Raw genomic sequence first — 6,103 nt, 5'->3', positions numbered from 1 at the left:
ATGGGTTATTCATTTTCTAGTTGGTTTTAATTTGCATGTGCATAATTAAACAAAGGAACACATATGAAGCCTTTTCAAACCTTCTAGCAGGCTGGCTGAAATTATTTTAGTTACCTGGGCCATGGTGCCACTTATTTATACTCCTTGGCATCACTAAGTAAGTAGCCAGTGCAATACATAAAATGCACAACTCGTGACCTGCGGTTTTATCCTTAATAGATTTTTTAAAATATACACCATATAATGGGATGTCATGTAGAAAAATAAAGTGCATGGACTGAACCAAGACACTATATTCATTGCAAAGATTTTTTTCAGGATTATCGGTGGGATGAACAGAACTCACTTAAAAAGGACCCAAGGAACAGTGGCAAACTGCTTGCTGCTGGAGTGCAAGCCTGATCAGTTCCTAAATGGAAAAACCCGAAGTATAATTAAGAAAACAACCCCAGGTAACTGCGTTCCATTTCTTAATCAGGGCTAGATGGCCTTTATGGCTCCCTCCTCACACTCCTCCTGAAATTAACAGGTTTGGGCAGAGGGAGAGGAGGGAGAAGAGACTGCTCATGTCCCCCATTCTCTCCCATCTCTCTCTCTGGATATGGTTTCCTAAACAGAATCCTCCTTTTAGGTTGGCCATGTGCCTCGCTTTGGAGAGAATAGTCCTTTATTTGAAGGGCTGGGAGAGATTAGGCCTTTGTTTGAAGGGTCCTCTCATGCACACCAGTTCTCTCCAGGACTGGTTTAAAGGTAAAAAAACCCGAAGTGGAAAGAGCCTTGGGGCGGCCCGTAATCAGTGAGCACCTGGCCAGCCGACCGAGCAGCCATGCAGCCCATGCAGCCAGTCTTCTTTGCAAGGGTGAGAGATGAGTGGTAGCCCTATTTCAATTATAGTAATCACTTCTCAATGTCCTCTGTATACATTTTTCCTGCAAACCCATGTCCTCTTTTGGCCCCTCTCTTAGTGACTGCATTTCCCATCTTTGGGCAGTGCACAAGTGAGGCTCCTATTTGTGATCATTTCCCCTCGATACTTTCAGATGATTCTTGGTTGATTCCGGATCTAATGGTTTTTTGCAGTGGCAAAACAAATTTAATTCAGTTTGCATGGTGCCCTCCACCCTCCACTGTGCCTGGGTGCTCGCAGGCCCGGACGCTGGCCTCTCCTCCACCGCAGCCCATCAAGACCTCGCCTCCTCTCCAACTGGTGGCCACGACTGACACTGGGCCAGCAACGGGGGAGCAGCCCATCTCAGAGGACCATCTCAGAGACGGCCCCTCCTGTTTGACACCTGCTCAGGGCACCTCAGGCTAGGATTTCTGGCCGGGGGACTAAGGTGTGCTGCTGTAGCTGGATTTAACCTATCCAACATTGTAGTTGCTTCTTTTGGGCTCTTTACTATTTTAACGTACGATTGTATTGGATATTGTTGCACAGTAGGTATTTTATTGTTATATTTGTTTTTCTTGTTGGAAATGTAAACCACCCAGAAGGCCTTGTGGGCTATGGGAGTGGTGTAGAAGTAGAATCATCATCATCACCATCATCATCATCATCTTCTTCATCATCAAGAATGGTTAAAGCACTCCCAAATTGTGACTCAGGCTGAATTCACACACGTCAAGCCCATCCATTTATGCAATTTGATGCTAAGCAGGCTATCCCCCACCATGTCTATAGACAGATAAGTGAAATTCAAATTTTCAGTGGTTTTGGCTATTGAGGTCTGGATCCTTGCGGGGTCAGGAGCAGGGTGAGACAAACGTGTTCAGTACTGTGGGTCTGAATGGGAAACACGGCATCAATTTTGTCCTTTTTGGGTAATCAGCACAGGATGTGCTAAAGCACATTATCCTGCAAGTCAAGGTAAAGACTGTATTGAGCAAACAGCTGATTCTCAAGGGGCCGTACTCAGTGCTGGCAATCAGTCTTCTAGTGCTTATCGCTTTGCACAAGCAGGGATGGCTCCAAGGGTAATGGAAAGATAATGCTTGCCGGAGCATCCCTTGAAACGCCACCATGGCGGGCCAGCACTGCATCCCTCACCTTTAAGATGGCCCTCTTTTCTGAGGCTTTTAAAGACTTACTCAGCCATCCAGTGGCTTGAGGGGGTTCACCAGGTATTTTGCGGAGTCACTCTTTTTGTTTTTCCTGTTATTGTTTTATTACCTGTTTTTAGCTGCTTTAAACATTTAAATATTTTCTGTTTTTATGATGTTTTTACTGTAATACAATTTTATTGTATGATTATCATCTGTTTTTATGGACTGTGTAAACTGCCCAGAGAGCTTTAGCTATGAGGCAATACAGAAATATAGACAAGCTGTCCCAGAATGGGAAAGCACCCCTCACATGAGCTCCAGTGACTGGTTCTGCTGCATTGGGGTTGCTGCAGCAAGCGCTGGCTTCCTGTTGAGCTAGTGGGTGCTCCCGCAAATGCAACGGCACCATTGGATGCCACTTGAGGTACTTGAAAGGGAGGTTTTTAATTCCTGTTTCAAACAATACACAGTCTCTTTACCAGCCCACTTTAAAAGCAGCACTTTAAGATTGGTACTTTAAAAGTGTAAGGCATCTAATTTTGTTGTTTTCTTGCTCATAGTTTCTCCTCTTCATCATGCTCTGCTTGCAATCCTGACTTAAAAAACAAGCAAACAGTCAGAATCAGTGTCACTAATTTACTTTGAAATTTAGTCTACTAAAAAGAAGGGAATTGCTGTGCATGTATGATTACTCGCAGAAGATGCTTTTTGTTGCTTTTTTCCCCAACCCAACATGCTGCACTGCTGTCATTATATATAACCAGATGTTAGTTGCACAAATATTTTCTAGGACCACTTTTGAATATGCAGTGCTGTGAGAGTTTGCAGTATTCAATGATTCTCCTTTCATGCTTGATGCCAGAAGTAGGGAACATGTGGCCCTTCTTCAGTTCCCATCAGCCCTAGCCAGCATAGCCAGTGGTGAGAGTTGATGGGAACTACAGTGCAACAACATCTGGAGAGCTACTGCACATTCCTATGTCCACTCAAGGTGCTTTGCATTTCTGCCGCTATGCCTACTCTTCATCATAAAACCATGAGCTCATTTTTTTAAAAATCACATCAAAACAACAAAGTTAAAAGGATCAATCAGAGAGATTCCCGGTAGTTATTCCACACAATTCCCTCCCTCTGAAATTCCAGCTGTAGGACTGTCTGAAACGTAGACACTTATGTGCACTAAGAAGGATAGGGTGAAAGGAGTCTATGATTCCTGGCTTGAATGGAAAAGGTGAGAACAGGAGCATGATGTACTGGCTGGCAAGGTGTCTTTCCCTAAGGATAATGTGAGACATGTACAGCTAGGAAAATATGCCTCGTGAGGCCGAAAGTCCCTCAATTCTAGCTCCCCCCCCCATCAAATCTAGCTTCCTTCCTCATCTGCTAACAGTCTGCCTCATCCTTGCAATGAATTAGGTCCCAAGGGGATATAGCAGCCTAATTTGCCTGCTGTCCACCCCACTCCAGGCATTTGCGCTTGGGCCTTTGTTTTTCTAATCCAGTGGCTTTCAACTTCTTCTTTTTCTTCTTCCTCTTCCTCCTCTTCCTTGTTGAAAAACCCCTTGGAACATGACAGCCTGTAGAACTGCAATATCTAACCTCTTTTCCCTGCCCCTAAACAAACAAACAGCAACTAGCAATCAGGAATGCGGTTAATAATTACTGAATTCAATAATCGTACAGAATTGTCTTTAGTAATTCTAAAGATCCTATGCAGACAGAGAAAACCTAGCTTCAGTTATCCATGCTTTGGTAACCTCTTGCTTGGATTACTGTAATGCGCTGGATGTGGAGTTGCCTTTGAAAATGGTACAGAAACTTCAACTGATCCAAAACAGGACAGCAAGGCTGCTGATGGGAACTGGCTCATGAGAACACATCATGCCAGTCTTCTTCAGCTATACTGGCTGCCAGTCGAAGTCCAGTAGCCTTGGCAATTGGGTGGAATTAAACAAATTAGTAAAGCTATACTGAAGAGCCTGAGATGGGGAATGGTAAACTTGTATGGAAGCCCTGGGGAAACCAGGGTTTCTCTACAAACTTTTCCCGCAATGACAATGTTTTGCATCCCATGTTAGTCCTACTTAGAGTTGATACATTGAAATGAATGTGACTTAAGTTAGACTAACATCAGGATACAACCCAGTAACACCCAGCATGATTAATTTGCAACCATGAAGACTCTGCCGAAATATTTGTATCACTGTATCTCTGCCAACCCCTCTTGGACGCACATCTTTTGGATGCACAATGGAGAGAGCAAGGCGCAAGTATGAAAAGCAGTATCACTAATGATGCAATTGGATCAAAGCTGAAGGGAAGTCTGGGGGTTGTTATGCCCAGTGGCAAAAGGAAAGTCCAGTGTTGCACAACACACAGAACTGGAACATGGAATGTGAGAAGTATGAACCAAAGGAAAAAGCCAAACCGTAAAGCATGAAATGGAATGTTTCTTGGTACTTGGTATAAACGAACTAAAGTGTCCATAACACACACTAAGCTAATATGTAACCCACTAAAACAAAACATGCTGATAATCATAGGTGACTGAAAGTAGGAAACAAAGTAGAATCCAATGCTGTGAAGAATTTGGCCTAGGGGTAAGAAACAAAGCAGGGGAAGGGCTCACAAAATTCTGTGAAGCCATTTTTTAAAAAATCACAAATACATACTTCATGTGGTCAATCAGATGACTGCACACACGGACATCACCAGACTGCCAATATAGAAATCAAACAGACTACATAGTTGAAAATGTAAGATGGATAAACTGTATTCTCACTGCCAGAACAAGACCAGGAACAAATTGTATTAGTGACTATAAATTATTAATATTAAAAATCAGAGTAAAGCTGAGAAATTCACTAACAGAAGCATAGTTCCAAAACAGAACTTAAAATAACATGATTGAGGAATTTAAAGTCCATATAAAGAAGAGATTTACATTACTGATCTCAACTGAGAACCAGAAGAAATGAGAAACCTGCATTGGTGTACATGACTTGTTGTTGTTGTTGTTAGTCGTGAAGTCGTGTCCGACCCATCGCAACCCCATGGACAACATTCCTCCAGGCCTTCCTGTCCTCCACCATCCCCCAGAGTCCACTTAAGCTCACACTGACTGCTTCAGTGACTCCATCTAGCCACCTCATCCTCTGCCGTCCCCTTCTTCTTTTGCCATCTATTGTTCCCAGCATTAGGCTCTTCTCCAGGGAGTCCTTCCTTCTCATTAGGTGGCCAAAGTATTTGAGTTTCATCTTCAGTATGTGGCCTTCTAAAGAGCAGTCAGGGTTGATCTCCTCTAGGACTGACTGGTTTGATCGCCTTGCGGTCCAAGGGACTCGCAGGAGTCTCCTCCAGCAACACAGTTCAAAGGCCTCAATCCTTTGGTGCTCGGCCTTCCTTATGGTCCAGCTTTCACAGCCATACATTGCAACTGGGAAAACCATAGCCTTGACTATACGCACTTCTGTTGGCAGGGTGATGTCTCTGCTATTTAGTATGCTGTCTAGATTTGCCTTAGCTTTCCTCTCCAGGAGCAAGCATCTTTTAATTTCTTGGCTGCAGTTCCCATCTGTGGAGATCTTGGAGCCCAGGAAAATAAAATCCGTCACTACCTCCATTTCTTCCCCCTCTATTTGCCAGGAAGTGAGAGGACCGGATGTCATGATCTTAGTTTTCTTAATGTTGAGTTTCAAACCAACTTTTGTGCTCTCTGCCTTCACCCGCATCAAGAGGCTCTTTAGTTCCTTTTCACTTTCTGCCATTAGAGTGGTATCATCTGCATATCTGAGGGTGTTGATATTTCTCTTGGCAATCTTAATTCCAACTGGTGATTCATCTAGCCCCACCTTTCTCATGATGTGCTCTGCATATAAGTTAAATAGGCAGGGCGACAGTATACAACCTTTCCGAAGAACTCCTTTTCAATTTTGAACCAATTAGTGGTTCCGTGTCCAGTTCTCACTGTTGCTTCTTGACCCGCATATGGGTTTCTCAAGAGACAAATAAGATGGTCTGGTACTCCCATCTCTTTAAGAACTTGCCACAATTTGTTGTG

The sequence above is a fragment of the Varanus komodoensis genome, unplaced genomic scaffold (assembly GCF_004798865.1).
Source record: "Varanus komodoensis strain SLA01 unplaced genomic scaffold, ASM479886v1 scaffold18_1, whole genome shotgun sequence".
In the NCBI taxonomy this organism is placed as follows: Eukaryota; Metazoa; Chordata; class Lepidosauria; order Squamata; family Varanidae; genus Varanus; species Varanus komodoensis.
This window is presented reverse-complemented; position numbering follows the sequence as displayed.